General features: G+C 40.7%; 1 long non-coding RNA gene across 1 annotated transcript in view; it reads right to left on the reverse strand.

Annotated features, from left to right (window-relative positions):
• LOC131279728 (uncharacterized) overlaps positions 1-16,225 on the reverse strand; it is a 99,013-nt gene extending 82,788 nt beyond the window's left edge. Inside the window, exons 1-2 of the long non-coding RNA XR_011649556.1 lie at positions 16,190-16,225; positions 15,721-15,800 (exon numbers count right to left, since the gene is read on the reverse strand). This is a non-coding gene — a long non-coding RNA (uncharacterized lncRNA). The remainder of the gene's footprint in view (positions 1-15,720; positions 15,801-16,189) is intronic.
• Positions 16,226-18,589: the final 2,364 nt, after the last annotated feature.

The raw sequence follows: 18,589 nt of genomic DNA on the forward strand, positions 1-18,589 counted from the left end.
GCAGGTGCCAGAATCCAGAAGGCACCTGACCGACATGCTTGGATACAATTCCAAATCTTTCCCAGTCACCAATCACCACCAAAGTGTGTGCCTTTATGCCCTGGGGAATAGTAATGAGGGGGAAGAGAGAGGTTGAAAGTGATCCTCCCATGCTGTCCTCTTGAGAAGTGGTGAAGAAGTTCCGTCCCTTCTATGGAAGCATGAAAAGTGCAGGATATTACCCCGTAACAATTACCACCTATTGCTTTCCCTACAATAACCAAATGTCACAGGATGAACTTTGGGGTCCTTCTTCAAATGGAGCCGGAAATGCAAATGCTGAAGCTGCATATTTGTTGCCAAGAATGACATGTAAAGATTTCCCAGGTACTTGCTAGGAAAATTGCTGCCATTGAGCAACCTGATTATTTGCAAAGTGACCAAAACTGGACATATTTTCACCTCTTGATAAATGATAAATCATGTCCTCCTCAGCCCCCCGTGGCCATGTGCCAGTTTTGGCTACCTCAAGCGTCAGATGTCCCAACCATTCTTTTTATTTTTAATTTGAGAAATTGTAGGTTTACAGAAAGATTAAGCTGAAAAGACAGAGTTCCCATATACCCACTCCCATTTTTAAACATTTTGCATTAATATGGTACCTTTATTACAACTGATAAGAGAATATTATAATTGTACTATTAACTTTAGTCCATAGTTTACATTAGGAATCACTGTCTTGCACAGTCCTATGGTGTTTTTCTTTTTAAATTTTTGTTCTAGCAACATATAAACCACCTAAAATTTACAATTTTAACCCCGTTCAGATACACAATTCAGTGGTGTTAAATACATTCACAATGTTGTGTTACTATCACTACTATTCATACCAAACTTTTCCACATCCCACATAGCAACTGTACCAATTGGTGGCGGACTTGCTCCAGTGGTTAGGGCGTCCGTCTACCACATGGGAGGTCCGCGGTTCAAACCCCAGGCCTCCTTGACCCATGTGGAGCTGGCCCATGTGCAGTGCTGATGCATGCAAGGAGTGCCATGGGGTGTCCCCCGCGTAGGGGAGTCCTATGTGCAAGGAGTGCACCCCATAAGGAGAGCCGCCCAGCGCGAAAGAAAGTGCAGCCTGCCCAGGAATGGTGCCGCACACACGGAGAGCTGACACAACAAGATGACAACAAAAAAAGAAACACAGATTCCCATGCTGCTGATAACAACAGAAGCAGACAAAGAAGACGCAGCAAATAGACACAGAGAACAGACAACCGGGGTGAGGGTGGGGGGGAAGGGGAGATAAATAAATAAATAAATCTTAAAAAAAAAAGAAACTGTACCAATGAAGAATTAATTCTCCATTTCCTACCTCCAATCTGGCCCCTGTAAATTGTATTCTAGTTTCTAAATCAAGAAATTTGCTTATTCTAATTATTTTTTATTGGTAAGATCATATGATATTTCATCTTTTTTGTCTGGCTTATTTCACTCAGTCTTCAAGATTCATTCATGTTGTTGTCTGAATCAGAACTTCTTTCCTTTTTATGGGCTGAATAATATTCTGCTGTGTGTATATATATATATATATATATATATATATATATATATATATATATATATTCCAACACACTGGAATTTATCCATTCACCTCTTAATGAACACTTGAGTTGCTTCCATCTTTTGGCAATTGTGAATAATGTCTCTGAACATCGATGTGCAAATATCTGTTTGAGTACCTGCTTTAATTCTTTTGGAGTATATATTGAGAAGTGGAAATTGTTGGGTCATATGGCAAGTCTATACTTAACTTGATGAGAAATGGCCAAATTCCAACCAGTATTGCCTTTCCCTCCCATGTCCAACAGAATCTGCCTCCTCCTTCCTTACATCCAGGGATAAAATCGCCTTCCATTTAGTTCTACTATCTCACCCAGGAGGAATGCGGCCTCTTCAGTTGATTAAAATACTGGAGTATTGTGGATGGATGGGTTTATTTTTAAATAGGAGTTTATTAAACACTTTTTAAAGAATATGCATAAGAAAACATTGAAGGAACTCAGTTTCTCTCATTCTAACAGTGGACTCCTTTAATGCTGCATCTGCAGTTCGACACCTTCCATGGCGCGTTGACCTCTGAAAGATTGCCAGCTTTTGCATCAGCTGCCTCAGTGCCGCATATCTACTTACATCCTCGGCTACCACTGAACAACATTTCGGGCATTAATCGGTTATGTCCTTAAGTCTGATACACAGCACCCAAGTCACAAAGAGTTTGGGCTCCTAACAAATCACCTAATGGGAGTTTTCTAAAAGTCAGGATTTCATATAGATTTGTGTAAGTATAATAATAGCAAAAAACAACTTTGAAAAACAAAGTTGGAGGACTAACATAATCTGATTTTAAGACAATTTTACAAAGCGACTCGAGACAATTTGGTATTGGCATCAAGATAGGTAAGTCAATGGAACAGACTAGAGGGTTCACAAATAGACTCATCTACATATAGACAACTGTTATTTTTGTTTTATTACCCCCCTTGTAGCTTGTTCCACTCTTTGCTGTCTCTTCTCTGTGTTCATTCACTGCACTTTTTTCCCCCTGTATCTGATTGTCTCCCTTTGTTGTGTCATCTTGCTGCGCCAGCTCTCTGTGGGACACGGGCTGTCAGCTCTCCACAGTGCACAGGCCAGCCTGCCTTCACAAGGAGGCCTTGGGACACAAACTCAGGGTCTCCCATATGGTAGACAGGAGCCCAACTGATTGAGCCACAGCCGCTTCCCAGACAACTGGTTTTTGACAAAGGCAATGCAGTGGAGAAAGGATAGGCTTTTCAACAAATGGTGCTGGAACAACTGGATATTCATTTGTCTGTTAGCGTTCTCCACAAAAACAGAATCGACAGTATATAGATGTAAATATTAAGAGATTAATTATAGGAATTGGCTCATGCATCCATGGAGATTGCCAAGTACAAATTCCATAGGGCACCCTGCAAGTTGGAAACACTAATCATGGCGAAATGAATTCCCCAAGAGAAGCTGGCTAGTTGTAGTTGTGGCAGGAATTCTTTTTGACTTGTGAAATTCTCAGTTCTGGTTCTAATACTTGCAGCCAATTGGATGAGGAGACTCTCCTCATTGCTGAGGGCACTTTCCTTTGTTGATTGCATATACAATCAGTTAGAGATGCAATCAATTGACTATAGATCCCAATCCATCTACAAAATACCCTCACTGTAACCATCAGGCCAGTTGCTTGCTTGACTAAACAACTGGACACCATAACCCAGGCAAATTGACCATAAAAGTAACCATCAAATTATATGTATACATAAAATGAACTTTAATCCATACCTCATACCCTTTACAAAAATTAACTCAAAATGAATCATAGATCTAAATATAAAACATAAAACTATGAAACTTCTGGAAGAAAACCTTGGGTTATGCAAACATTTCTTACATCAACAAAAACATGATCCATAAAGGAAGAAATTGGTAAATTGAACTTCATCAAAATAAAAAACTTCTGCCCTTTGAATAAGAAGATAAACTGTGGACCAGGAGCAAATATTTGCAAATCACATATCTGATAAAGGTTTTGTGTGCAGAATAATATAAAGAACTCTCAAATCTTATTAATAAGAAAACAAATAATCCAATAAAACAAGGAATAAAATAAATGAGCAAACAATTCAAGAAAGAAGATATGGCAACCGCAAATAAACTCATGAAAATATGCTCAGCCTCTCTAGTCACTAGGGAACACAAACTAAGAACACAAAGAGATCTCCCTACATGTCTACTAGAATGGCTAATTTTAAATGACCGATCATACTGGCAAGGATATGGAGGAACTGGAACTCTCACACACTGCTGGTGCAGTGTAAAATGGTACAAGTACTTTGGAAAACATTTGGCAGTTTCTTAAAAAGTTAAAGCTACATCCCTGACATACGATCAGGCATTCTACTCTTATCCAAGAGAAATGAAAGCATAAGTCTTTACAAAGCCATGAATATTCATAACAGCTTTATTTGTAATAACCCCCAAATGGAAACAACCCAAATATCTATCAAACAAATTGTGGTATATCCATACAGTAGAATACTACTCAACAACAAAAGGTAATGATCTATCATATAGGTGACAACATGGATGGATCTCAAAAGCAAAAGAAGCCAGATAAAAATAGAGTACATGCTGTACAATTCCATTTATAAAAAATTCTAGAAAATGCAAACTAATCTATAGTGGCAGAAAGCTGATCAGTGATTATCTGGGGATAGGGGAGGGAGCTGGATGGAGGGATTAAAGAGAGATATAAGGAAAGTTTTGGGGTGATTTTGGTGATAGTGTCGTGTACATACATATGTCAAAATGTATCTAGTTGTATACTTTCAATATGAGCAATATATTTTATGTAAATTATATCTGTTACACTCTTGTATGTGTGTGTGTGTTTGTGTGTGCACACGCACATGAGTATTATACGTCCAAGATGCTGGTAGTGGCATGACATCGTGAGTGAAGGCATGGACTCTGGAGTCAAAGAATCTTGGTGTATGCCCCATACTGTCACTTAATGCCACTGTAATATTGGGCAAGTAAGTTAATTTTTTTATGTCTCAGTTTTCTCAGCTATAAAATGGGGACAACAGTAGTATCCATCACCTCTTAGAATTATTGAGGGCATTAAATGAGTTAATATATTCAAAGCATTTGGAACACTACGGGTAAGGCTCACTAAATATTAGCTCTTGTTTGTTAGTAGTCTGACATCTACTAACAGTTTTCAACAGTAAACACAAGCACAACCAAATCGTAAAGGCACACTGAAAAATAATTAAGTAATACAGATCTCTTTAAAGTGAAAGTTTCCCTGCTTCAAAAAAATCTGGAGGAATATAGACTAAAGAAGATCAGCCATGTACTGATCTGTGTTAAAGTGAGGGAGGGTCAGAGGCCCCTTCCTTGCTTCATACACTTGCTTTCTTCTACCATTCCATTTCTTAGAATTAAACAATTAACATCTTGATGGATACCACTTCCAGACATTCCTATGCACACACTGAGAAATATGTATACCTACATATTTGTACTTACACTTATACACATTTTATACACCTGGGATCATATTATAACATGTTGTTGTGCAACTTGATATTCCCCTTATGTCTTAGTTTTCCAGGCTGCCATAACAGATGCCAAACAATGGGTTGGCTTAACAACAGGAATTTATTGGCTCATGGTTTGGAAGGCTTACAGTCTAAAACCAAGGCATCAACAAGGCCATGTGTTCTCCCTGCAGGTGGCAGTGTTCAGGTGTGGCTTGCCTCTATCTTTGAGGTTCCTTGGCTTCCTATCACATGCCTTCTGTCACATGGCGATCTCTCTCTCCTTGTGTCTCCTCTTCTGGTTTCCACTGACTTCTAGCTTCTGGCTCTTTTGGCCATTCTGAATTTCCCCTACAACCATAAGGAATAAGGTTCTCTTTCATTCAGTTTGGCCACACCAAAATAGGATCTTAGCAGATGCTATTCACAAATGCCTCCACACCCTAACTGATAATCCATCTTCAAAGAGTCCTACTCAACAACGGGCTCACCACAGGAAGGCAGATTAGGATTAGGAACTTGTCTTTGTTAGAGTGCCTAACTCAATCTACCACACCTTAATAATTTATGGACATCCTTCCTTCTGAGAGCTGTATCATCATTCCTCACTATAGCTGAACATGATGATTTTTCTATCAATGGGCACATTTTATTGTTTTGTTTTGGTTAATTCCTCTCTTCAGTATCAGAAGTTGACATTTTTGTCTCCTCAGCCCCAATACGTTCCTTAAATTTATGAGCCTGACCTTTACAAGGAAAATAAGAGAAATAATTCAAAAATTAAATTTCTACCAGTGTTATATTTAAATCTCCCTGCAAGTTTCTTTACTTTCCTGAGAAGGAAAGTCTAAGGAATACATTTTCAAGTTGGTTCTTCAAGACACAAAATCAAGGTTTTTTATTTTTCCTGTTTTTAAAGTACACTTTTATTATTATAGATTTATTTGGAGGCAGGGCCTTTCATGCATCCCTTTATTTTTCATCCTTTTCTTCCCACAAAGAGAAACTAGTAAGCTAACAGGTAAAATCTGTGTTGGTTTTCTCCCCAACCCTAGATGTCTCTTATGAGCTTGTGGTAAGCTGAATAATGGCCCTCAAAGATATGCACATTTAATCCCCCAAAACTGAATGTTACCGTGGATGGCAAAAGGCGCTCGGCAGATGTGATTTAATTAAGGATCGTGAGCTGGGGAGAGTAGCCTGATTGTCCTGATTAGGGCCAGGTGGGCCCTAAATGTAACCCCATTTCCTTATAAAAGGGAAGCAAATTGAGGCTTGGATACAGAGGAGAGGGTGGTGTGAAGATGGAAGCAGAGACTGAAGGATGCAGCGCAAGGCCAAGGAATGCTGGCAGCCACGGAGGCTGGAAGAGGCAGGGAACAGATGTCCCCGGGAGCCTCCAGGAGCGGCCAGCCCTGCCAGCACCTTGACTCTGGGGCTGTAAGACTAGGCGTTTCTGTTTGGTTAAGACACTAGGTGTGTGACAATTTTTTTCTAGCAGCAATAGGAAGCTGAAATCTATTTATTCTTGCCTGCTTTTTCATTTGTGACTGCTTCTTGTTACTACTGCTTCTCTTTCAATGACTGTTTTGCTGATACGGCAACAAAATGAAGAAATGTATAAAAACCGGTGATCAAAAATGAGCTTTTAATGGCCTTTCAGGATAAAGGTAGGTGCTTGCTTATCTCCCAAACCTCACCGGTTCCTTGCCTGCTGCGTCCCAACCCCAGCTGTGTAGAACTGTTAGGGCTTGGCTTGGACACAACCCTAAGTCTTTGCAGTTAGCTCCTCCTCCAGGAAACTCACTGCTTTCCTTCTAGCCCAGTGGTCGAGGACGGGGGGAGGCGATTTTACCTTCTAGTGGGCATTTGACAAAATCTGGAGTTATTTTTATTTGTCGCAACCTCCTCAGTTGCCACTCCTGGCCCCCTGGTGGGTTCAGGCCAGGGATGCTGCTAAGTATCCTACAAGATACAGGACAGGGCCCCCCAGCAAAAAATTACTCAGCCCAAAGCGTCATTCGTGTCAAGGCCGAAAGCCTCCATCCGCAGTGCTCTCTCACCTGGCTGATTCTTCAGGACTTGACTCAGGCTTCCTCAGAGCAGTCGGGTTCCACAGCTCCCGTAACGGCTGGTTTTCCTACGTCTCCCCCTTCTGACCAGCGATTCTGGGCCCTGGCTGTAGAGCTGGCCTCTCACAATCTCCACAGGGGATTCCTGTGTGCAGCCAAGGCTGCAATCTCTGCTCTAGATATGCATGCTTTGGGGAAGCTGATAGTATGAATAAAGCCACCTAGGCATTTCCCAGCTTAGAACACTGTTTTGAGAATGCTCCCAGATTTTCATTCTTTTCTAAGGCCCCTGTCCACAAGTAAGAGTTTTGATGATACAAAATAAGACACTTAGAGTCATCAGAAGTATTTCTCTAATAACCCTTCTTTTTAACTCATACAGCATTTATTTAAAGCTGTTCCAATGGGACTTTTTGAAAAATTGGCTATGTTGTATTAAATATATAATTTGTTTTTAAAAATCAAGCACCTTGGAAAAGGACTTCTGAACACTCAAAGATGGTTAGATTACTTGTTGGCGAAGATCCTTTCAGACATCTCACAGTCCATATATATAGCTGTACACGTGCCATTTTACAAACATGGGATCCTATGTACTGTAACTTACTTTTAAAAAACTCAACACTATATCCTGGACAGTTTTCCTCGTCAATAAATATAGTTCTACATCAACATTTTAATGAACTTAGAGTATTGCCTTTTATAGATCTTCAGTAATTTGCATAATCAGTCCCCATTGATGGACATACAAGTTGTTTCCAATTTTCCATTATTATAAACAATGCTGGAATGAACAACTTTGTGCAGAGCAAGGCAGTATAGGAGTTAGAGCATAAGCTATAGGGAGGATTATCTAGATTTAACTCCTGGCTCTGCTTGCTACTTGCTGTGTGACTTTTGGTAAATTATTAACCTCTATGTGCCTCAGTTTCCCCATGAATGAAATGGAAATCATTATAATAGACCTCTACAAGAGAACTGTGAGGATTAGGTGAGTCATATAACAGCATCTAACATTTAGCATGTCATAAGTCGTCTCTTCCCTTGTTGGCTATGTGGCTTGCAGATATTTCTCTTGAAGTCTGTGGGTTGTCTATAGGGTCTTTCATAGGAAAACTTTTATCAAGGTGCAAGTTTGTGGATCCCGCTTTTGGTGGTGTATTAGTTTCCTGGGGCTGCCGTAACAAATGTCCACACACTGGGTGGCTTACAACAACAGAAATTTTATTCTCTCCCAGTTCAGGGGGCTAGAACTCTGAAATCCAGGTGCGGGCAGGGTGGATTCCTTTCCTCTGAGGCGGGCTTTGGCTCTTGCCTCTCTGCTGGCCTCTGCTGGTCGCTGGCATTCCTCTGCATTCCTTGGCTTGTCGACCCATCACCCCAGTCTCTGACCGCATCCTCCGAGGTGTTTGCCTCTGTGAGTCTCCTCTCCATCTCCCTCTCCTTTATCCTATAAAGATTCCAGTCTTTGGAATTCAGACCACTCTAAACTCAGGATGATTTTGTTGTGCGATCCTTAACTAATTATATCTGCAAAAGACCCTATTTCTAAACAAGGTTACATTCTGAAGTTCTAGGTGGGCATAGATTTTTTCAGGGTGTGTGTGTGACTCTACTGCAGGTGTCAAGTCTAAGCACTCTCTGCCTGTTCCAAAGATTTTCTCTCATATTTTTCTCAAAAGCTTTATAGTTTCATGTTTTACATTTAAGACTGTGATCCATTTTGAGTTAACTGTTGTAATAAGATGTGAGTGCCAGGTGGAGGTTTACTTTTTTGTCTATGCATGTCCATTTGTTAAAAAGGCTGTCACTTGTCCCTCAATTGCTTCTGATTTTTAGGAGTAAAAATAGGCACTCCATTTTAGCTGTTTAAAAGATCTATCTGGCATGGTTGCATTTAAACGTCACAGTGGAAATACATCCTCCCTTAAAATATGTATAAGAATTTTAAATTATACTCCTAGGATACCTGTGAAATGTATGCAGTCTTACTGCCATACCAAGAGGTTTCAAATTATTGTTAATTTTATTTAAAATAGGTCTACTTTTTTCCAGAACATTTTTTCCCAATTTGTACTTGCTTTTTAAAATCAACTGACATAATGTTTTAGACTCATCTCTGTTTGGTTTCAACATGCACTACTTTTCCATCATAATTTCCATTTTCAAGCTTATGATTTTATATCTCATTTGATTGAGCTACATATTTTGCCACCTTAACATTTGTAAGAATATATAGTTAGTGCCCTCCTACAAGAAAGACAGTTGGGCAAAATATAAATTTGAGCAAGCACAGCTTTTCCCCTTATATTTTGTATGTAATGTTTTACCTAATGTATGATATTACATTATCATAATAGTTGGGGAGGCAGAGGAGCTTGTGGTCCTTGTCGTTGCTCCTTTGTGGGCAACCTGTCCTTTCTGTTTTTGATTTTATTTTTCTGTGTGGCTGAGAAATAAGATTTCTTCTTTAGATTTGTAAATCAAAGCTTTTTCCAACATCTGTGTAATTACAGAAGTGTTTTTGTTGATTTTTGCCTATAATATAGTGTACTCTTTCAACCTGTAGCCCCAAGAAAGTTTCAGGGTTTTTCTTTTCTTTTTTCTTTTACTATTTGATAGTTGCCTTTTTCCTTGCTGTCTTATTAAATGTGCATAGATTTAAGTCCAATTCCTGATGTCCAACCTTTGAGCACATCTTTCCTAATGAAACCAAGTGTTCTCTAATCCACCTCCATTTGTCTAGGATGGGCTAGTTTATGATGTGATAACAAATAAACCCTGAAGTCTCAGTGGATTAATACAAGTATGGTTTATTTCCTGCTCATGGAATATCTGATATGGGTCAAAAGACTTTTCTCTCTTTTATAATTATGGCACTTGGAACACATAGCAGTGTTGGAGGATTTCCTGAGATGAATTAAAGCCAGGCCTGTTGGCTAGAAACCAGTCACAAGCTTCCAATCTAACTGCAAAGGAGGCTGGAAAATGTAGAGGCTCAGATGGATGTTTCACAAGCACTATTGGTTTCTGACATCTTACCCCCCAGCCAGGTTTTCTGGTACTCTCAAGGAATTAAAATTAAGATTCTTATAATGAACTGATGCAAAGAGTCTTTTTGTTTCAAATTCTGTCTATAGTATATTCTATCTGAGCACTAGACTCTGGTGGGATGCACAGCTCCATCACCAGTACTCCCTCTCATTGCCCTGTTCTTTTTCTGGGATTTGATCTCTCAATGCTGTGCTAAGATGACCTGTTGAAGAAGTAAGGACAAAGAAAATCTGATGGCCTCAAACAATAAAAAACACAATTGCATGATGGGTACTGGTCCTCTGCTTCATACAGATGGGGTTTGACAGGGCATACAAAATGACTTCCTGCCTTTTAAACAGATGGCTCTATTTTATAAGATAATATCCAACATTTCTCCCCTCCCTCCCCTGTTTTTAAGGTTCCAGCTTAAAGACCCATGTAATTGTTAAACCAAATTGATTGGCTATTAATACACTGAATTGTTTATCCAATGTGGTTAGAGAATAAACATCTTGGTTAACTGAATATTAAACACCAATTATCAGGAACTACAATGCAATAAAAATACAACACAATAAACATAAGTAAACTTCTTTTAAAGATTCAAAAGTAACCTAAGAATCCTGAAGTTGTTCAGCATCTATTATAATTATTTTTCTCTATACTTATTTTTATAGCACTCAGACTTTACAAAGTCTTTTATATGCTTAATTTTATTGAATACTCATGATAATTCTATTAATGGTGAGAATTATTACCACATTTTATAGTTGAAGAAATGAATGATCAGAAGAGTTATTTGCTCAACATTACAAAGCGTAAGCATGGCTGAGCTTGAACTTTACTGGGCTGTCTTTAAACTGCTGACCATCAGTAATTATTGTCCAGTTAGCAGAGAAGACTCTTTGGGTGAATCCTGCTGACATAAGAATGAACCTTGAAATGTGGTTATAAAAACAATAAATCCTTACTTTTCTTACTTGCCTTCTGTTGTCACACATTGTCAAAGTAGAAAATAAAGTTCTAATTATTGACTCCTAAGATACTGGTAGTTTTATTATTATTTTTTGCTTTACACTAAAGTCCACACAGTCCAGAGGACTTCATTAAAAATGAAGAAATGGTGTCAGTTTCAAATGTTTGTTAAGGTTAAAATAAAACAGAAACTTCTTATATTTCAGATTTGATTTAGTGTTTAATTTTTTAGTCTTCTTTTTTTCCCCAAAGGTAACTTGGCCTGGACAATGCATCTTTACCTTTGGATGACAGGGAAGAATGCGAAATCTTCTATTTTACATCTTCCTTCATTCTCCTCTAAGAAAAAAGAATAAAAATTGCCCAATATCACATGTACAAATGAGTTAACAGAAACCTGTTCTGGTTTTTTTTTTTTTTTTTTAAGTTTGAAGCATTGACATTGATGCAGGAAGACATAACCTAATTACTTCCATACTTACTGTGCATCTTTTTAATGTATTTGTGAACAAGAAAGCATTTGGAAGCAAGTATAGCCTTTTTTATTAAACACTGTTTTCCAATAAACCCTCAGGGTGCCAGCAATTCTCAACGAGAGCTCTCCACTGGTTTCTCTGATGTTTGGGATTCTGTGCTGATCCTGCACAGTTGTTTTACGTGAGCCTGTGACCTGACCTCAGACAAGCTCCTCAGCCATGGAGGCAGTGAATTCACAGAGTTTAACCTGCCCTTCACTGAGATATTTAATTTCCGTCTGAGGGACCTTGCTCAGTTACATAGTATCTGACCTGGTAATGGCAACCTAGCAACAGGGCAGAATGCCGCCTGCCCTGCCAGGTCCTCAGGGCAGTGGAACACGGGGAGATGTTAATTATTTACAATAGTAGATTAGTGAGGCTGCGGAGGAGGACACAGGGCCACCGCTCCTTGAGTTAATTGCTTTTTCATCTGAAGTGCACATAGACGATGTGTTTATCAGAGGTCGCAAAAATATGCTGGTTTAATTACACTGCATTTCGTGAGGGGGTGGGGATTTGTAAAGCTGAATGATAAAGTCACATCAAATATTCGAATGGTAATTTTCTGAGTGGAGAGGTACTTCTCTTAAATCCTACAAAAAAGAGAAAGCTATTGTTCAAATATTAAATGCTATGTCCAACAGTTTCTGATCTCATAATAAAATGATCAAAGGCTAATATAAAACTAGGCATGCATAGCCACTGCTTACATCACACTGGAGAGTGAGACATTCCCGTTTTTATTAATAATAAACCTTAAAATCAGGGATTACAGAGAATGCAGGGTTTCTCTGGTATATGTATATACCTGAGACCAAGCAAGCAAAGGAGACAATATTTATTAAACACCTATTATGTGTCATGTACTTTACACACATTTTCTTTGTTTTTTACTTTTATTTCTCTCCCCTTCCCTGCCCCGCCCCCAGTTGTCTGCTTTCTGTGTCCATTCGCTGTGTGTTCTTCTATGTCCGCTTCTATTCTTGTCAGCGGCACCCGGAATCTGTGAATCATTTTTTTTGTTGTGTCATCTTGCTGTGTCAGCTCTGTGTGTGTGCTGCACCACTCCTGGGCAGGCTGCACTTTCTTTCGTGCTGGGCGGCTCTCCTTATGGGGCACACTCCTTGTGTGTGGGGCTCCCCTACACGGGGGACACCCCTGCATGGCACAGTACTTCTTGCGCACATTAGCACTGCACGTGGGCCAGCTCCACACGGGTCAGGAGGCCCGGGGTTTGAACCTTGGACCTCCCATGTGGTAGGCGGATGCCCTATCCATTGGGCTGCTTCCTTACACACATTTTCTTTGTGTGGGTAGGTATCCTTATTTCCATTTTACAGATGAGGTAACTAAGGCTTTGGGGATAGTGCAGTTTGTCTAAGGTGATGACGCTGGGGTTTGGACTCAGGTTGGCCAGGATCTAAAGCTCTTTTTTCTTTTCACCACATTGTAGAACCAAAGGCTTTAAGGGCAGAAGACAACGCAGTGCAGATGGGAAGAAACGGGCAGTAGGGGAATTGGAAGGAGACACACTCGTTAACTCCATTTTCATTCAGGCTTCAGTAGTCCTCAGTTTTCAGTTATCAGCAGTGAGGGTCCTAGCGTGAGCCTCAACTGTGTTCTCCGTTAAGATTCAGCATGCCTGGCCTGACCAACGGTGGGACTGGGCCAGAGAAAAAGGGTGTTAGCTCGCAGGGTTCAAGAGCCCCTGAGAGAACCCATTCCAGGGAAGCAGGAGGCAGTGCAGTGCGTTTGCCTGCATTCCACAGCCTCGGGGCCAAAGGGAAGTGGGGCACACTCATCCTACCTAGACCTCTTTCCTTTCCTCTCAACTTCCATAGGTTCGAGACCTTCATCTAGGTCTGAAGGCTCCCCCAGTTTCTCCTGCCACCTCCCCCAATAAATGTCTTGCACATCTAATCCTGCCTTGGTGTTTGCTTCTTGGTGGACTTGAACTAACACAGAGACATTGTCCCAGTATGGTTCTCCACCATCCCCCTTGTTTATAGGCCATCAGGCAGCTCTAGCAAATCGAGGGTAGGGAGCCTGGGTTGTTTGGTGCTTGGGCTTGTTTTCAAGCCTATGCGACTCTACTTTCACCCCCAGCGACTCCTGCACATATGTACGGGCACTTGGCAGAAGGTGAGCTCCTGGATTAGCAGGTGGGGCAAGATCCCATGGAAGTGGGCTATTGTCATTAATGTGACCCCATCAATGGCAACAGGCTGGTAAGGTGATGAGACCTGACAAAACTGAGGCTATAAACACAATGAAAACATTGTACGGAACTGATAATACTGCCTTTGTAAGCATGTTGAACCCCTATTTTAGTTTCTACAGCAAGAATATTACAATCATTTTCTGTTGATAAATTAGGTAACATCATAGCAAAACGTATTTAGTACTTACTATATGCTGGACACTATGTTAAATTCTTTGCTTGATAACCCTAAGGCAGATACTTCCTCAATATCCACTGCCCCCTTAGTCGATGCTAACAAAACTCTGCTTCTGATTAGAACAACAATGTGCCCAGCCCCAGGTAAGGGCATATGGCACAATCGTGATACTTCCATTCTCTGTTCTCCCAGCTTCTTTTGTATTGAGCAATAGCCAGGAAACCCAGCTCTGTTCAGGAGGTGTGAACACAAGTTTGCCAGGGGCAGGGAAAAGCCAACTCCCTAAGGATGGCAGAAAAGAAAGACGGTCCTTGGGTCCACAATGAGATCAGCGAGAGGGGAGCCAGCCCCCACACCTGCCCCTCAGGTATTATTTAATGTCAGTAAAATCAACCCCTTTTTGTTTAAGTTATCCTTATAGGTTTTCTTTGGCTTGCAGATGACTGCATTGCTTATTGAAACATCATAAAGAAAATGTGATGGTTATTTCCATCTTATAAGTGAGGAGACTGAGTCAAATAGAGAGAAAATGAGCTTATCCAAGGTCACTCTTTGGGTATGCAGTGAAGTCAAGATCTGAATCCAAGCATTGATTCATTCAAAAAATATTTATTGAATGCTTATGCATCTGGCACTGATGCAGGTACAAGTACATGTAAGTGAAGAAAAGAGACAAAAATTCCTGCCAGCCTGGAACTGCTTTCTGGCAGGACGAGATAGACAACAAATAATAAACCTGATAAATAAGTAAACACTATTATATTTTAGTGTTTTTCAACATTTTTCATTATGACTCCCCTTTTGAGACTTTTTCTCCCCTAATTGCAATCCCCCCATGAAATACAAGTGCACAGATATGTGTCTGTTTTGTACTGTGGCCCTTTGGAGGGCCTCACACCATTGTAATGTCTGAGATTTTCCCAAATGTTCCAAGAACCAATTTCATCCCTTTGGGAGTTATATCACCTCTCTGAGAATCATGGTTTATCAAAGGTACTGAGTGCTTTAAGAAAACGTGAAGCAAGGTAAGGGGTGGAAGGAGGGAGAGTTGAAAATTTTAATTGGGTGGTCAGAGTAGTCCCTGAGATGGTAATGTTTGATCAAAGTTTGTGGAGTGTGGCTGAGTCATACCAAGGGGACCAGAATGGCTGGACCAAATAATAGGAAGGGATAGTGGGAGCGGTAAGAGAGAGAGAATGGCTGGCTGCCATGAGGGCTGAGGTGAAAACTGCCCTGGCCTCCTGTCTATTCTTTCAACCTACCTTAGGCCTTTTGTGCTCTTTCTCATGCCTGGAACATGCCTATCCTAGACTACAGGGTGAAGTCCCTCAGCGCCGTCAGGTCTTTGCTGGAATGTCACTATCCCAATAAGCCCCATCCTACCACCTGGTTAGAATTGCAGAGCCTGCCTCACAGCAGGCACGCAATACATTTTTTTTTTTTTTTTGAGTCAAGTGCATTCAAACAAAATAGGGAAAAGGTGTTAATTATTTTTAATTTTGTAGATCAGCAGTTTTTGTTCTTTTTTCTTTTTCTGTATATATATAGAAATATATATTGAATATAGTTTATATTTTATAAAAAAACTTTTTATAAGAAGAAAAATCAGACTCACCCTTGCATTTACATGCCCTTCAATACCAAGAAATCTGTTTGCAACAGAGGACTGTGGAGCCATCCTGCAGAGATCTCATTCTGAGCAAACGAGGAGCCAGTCAGGGGCCAACCCAGCCCTAGAGCCCCCACCCATGGCTCTTGCCTGAACCTGGCCACCCTTCCTGCTTCTATCCTGCTCAGCTACAAAGGGATCCCCTCCCTCCCCCACCTCCCCATTGACCTCTGAGGTGCTACCTGCCTCTGGACTGTCTTGGTAAACGTCTACTGTGACTTCCCCACAACCCAAAGGGAAGGGCTTTCCAGGCCTTTCTTGCTTGCCTCTCTTCCACATGTGCTGCAGGTGACTGTGAGCTTTCCCGTGAGCCTTTTTTCCTCCCTTGGGTCCTGTGGCCATACTCTTGACTAGTTTCGATCTCTCTGGCCATTCCTTCTCAGGTTTCTTTACTGACCCGGCCTTCTCCACTCACCCGTTAGAGGTCAAGGTCCCCTGGTTCCATCTTCAGGCCTCCTTTCTCTGCGCATGCTCCGTGGCGCTCTCATGCCCTGCTGTGGCTCCACCCACCATCTGTCTGTTGCAGACACCCCTCTCTCGGTCTCCAGCTTTTATATTCAGTGAAAATGGGTATGTTAACTTGAGGAGCTACAGGGTCTTTAAACTTAACCTATCCCGACAGAACTCATTGTCATCTCCCCTCCCCCAAACCTAGTCCATCCGCTATAGCATCACAGGGCACATGACTGCATAGCGTGGTGGACGAGAGCATAGGCTCTGAGGTTCATGGGTTAAAAATCCCTGGTTCTACCCGGGGCCCTGAGAAAATTAACTAACCTCTCGGTGCCTCGGTTTCCTAATATCAAATATCAGTTAGAGTACTATTTATCACATATGATTTTTCTTGTTTGTTTTGTGTTCTTGGAACACAATAATCTTATAATGATAACTTGTTCAATTACTTGATAATCCAACAAATATTTATTGAAGCACTACACAGTGTGCAATGCACTGTTCTAGACATTGGAGAATCAGAAATATACGAAATAGACAAAAGTATCTGCCTTCCTGGAACTGGGGGAGAGAAACAATAAAATAGATAAGACTATATAATATCAGTTACTGATAAGCTCGAAGGAGAGGGAAAAGCACAAAATGGGAATATGGAGTTTAAGTGGAAGGTTGATATTCCACTTAATGGAAATGGTTTTTTTGGGGGGATGGGGTGGAGGCAAGAATCAGACGCTCAGTTTTGGACATGTTAAGTTTAAGATGCCTGTTTTGTGTGTGTGTGTGTGTGTGTTTAAAAATGATTTTATTTTGTTTTCTATGTGAATAAAAATAGTAAGATGCCTGTTAAACATCCAAATGGAGATATTAAGTAGCCAGATGGATATACAGGTCTTGATTTCATGGGAGAAAGCCAAGGTAGGGTCATAGATGGGTTTCAAAGCCATGAAACTGGCCAATTTGCTTAAGACATGAGTGAAGATTAAAAAGAAAAAAAAAAGGGAGAGGGAGAGTGTGAGGAAGAGGAAGAGAGGGAGAGGAAGGAGGGAGAGAGGAAAGATAAGAAGTTCAGGTGTAAGAACAATAATGCTGATACTGTGTTCTGGGCCCACTTGACCTTCTATGCAGGTGCTCACACCCTCATAAAAATGCTGCAAGGGCAATACCATCAACCTACCTTGACAGAAGTGGAATCTACTTCACAGAGCTTAGTCATTTGTCCAAGGATGCACAGATAGTTGTGCTAATAGGACTTCAAAGTTTTCTTTCCTCCAGTAATCTGGCTGATAAACCTTGGCATCATCCTTTGTCTTCTCTTTCATCCAATCAGCCTTTCATTGCAGTTTCACAGCTTTAGTACAGGTCATACTGATCTTTTACCTTGAATTTTTTACCTAATCTTTTACCTAATAGGATTTCCTGGACTCTCTCCTCACTCTAATCCATTCCTTATCTTCTGAAAAATAAAGCTGATCATATCACCTTTCTGCTTAACCCTTCTGTTAATCCCCTCCCCTACCCGCGTCATCTACAAAATAGAATCCAGCTTCCTCAGCTGGGTTTACAGGAGCCTTTGCAATCTGGCTCCCAAGCTGCCTTTCCAGTCTCATCGCCTGCTACTTCTGTCCATATCACACCTCCTATTGCTTTCCTGGGATACTGAATATCTCTGGTGATTCACCAAGCTCTTTTGCAACCCGGGCAGTTTTCCACGCTTTCCTTTTCCCATCTACACTGGTACAATATAGGCAGCAGGCATGATGGTGACACACTGTCTTGTTCCTCATTTCAGGGGAAGGCTTTCAGCTTCTTACCATTAAGTATGATGTTTGTTCTAGGATTGTTTTAGATGCCCTTCATTAGGTTAAGGGAACTCCCTTCCTTTTGCAATTGCTAAGAATTTGTTGTTATCATCGTGAATGGATGTGGAATTGTATCAAAAGTTTTTCTGCATTTCTTGAGATGGCATCACAATTTCTTTAATTGGTCATTGATTTCTATTCTACTGTTAAATGAACCCTACATTCCCTGATAAACCCAACTTGGTCTTTGCTTACTTTGATCCCTTTTAATATATTTCTGGATTCAGTTTGCCAGTATTTTGTTCAGCACATGTCCCTGTATTTTGTGCAGTGCCTCAGGGTGTGTGGGGGGCACTTTTTGGCAAGGTGACCAAAAGAAATCTAATAGGAGCAAAGTTTGACTTCACCTTCTGTCTGGATTAGGGTCTTTGAAGGGCTGGCAGGGATGGGGGATTGGAGGGGATGCCCGAGGCGCTATATTATTATGCAAAAATGAAAATGTCATTATCAAACATTTTCATATTCAGCTAACAGCTTATAATAAAAACGGAAAAAGATCTTAC

Source organism: Dasypus novemcinctus, chromosome 9 (assembly GCF_030445035.2).
Source record: "Dasypus novemcinctus isolate mDasNov1 chromosome 9, mDasNov1.1.hap2, whole genome shotgun sequence".
NCBI classification, from domain to species: Eukaryota; Metazoa; Chordata; class Mammalia; order Cingulata; family Dasypodidae; genus Dasypus; species Dasypus novemcinctus.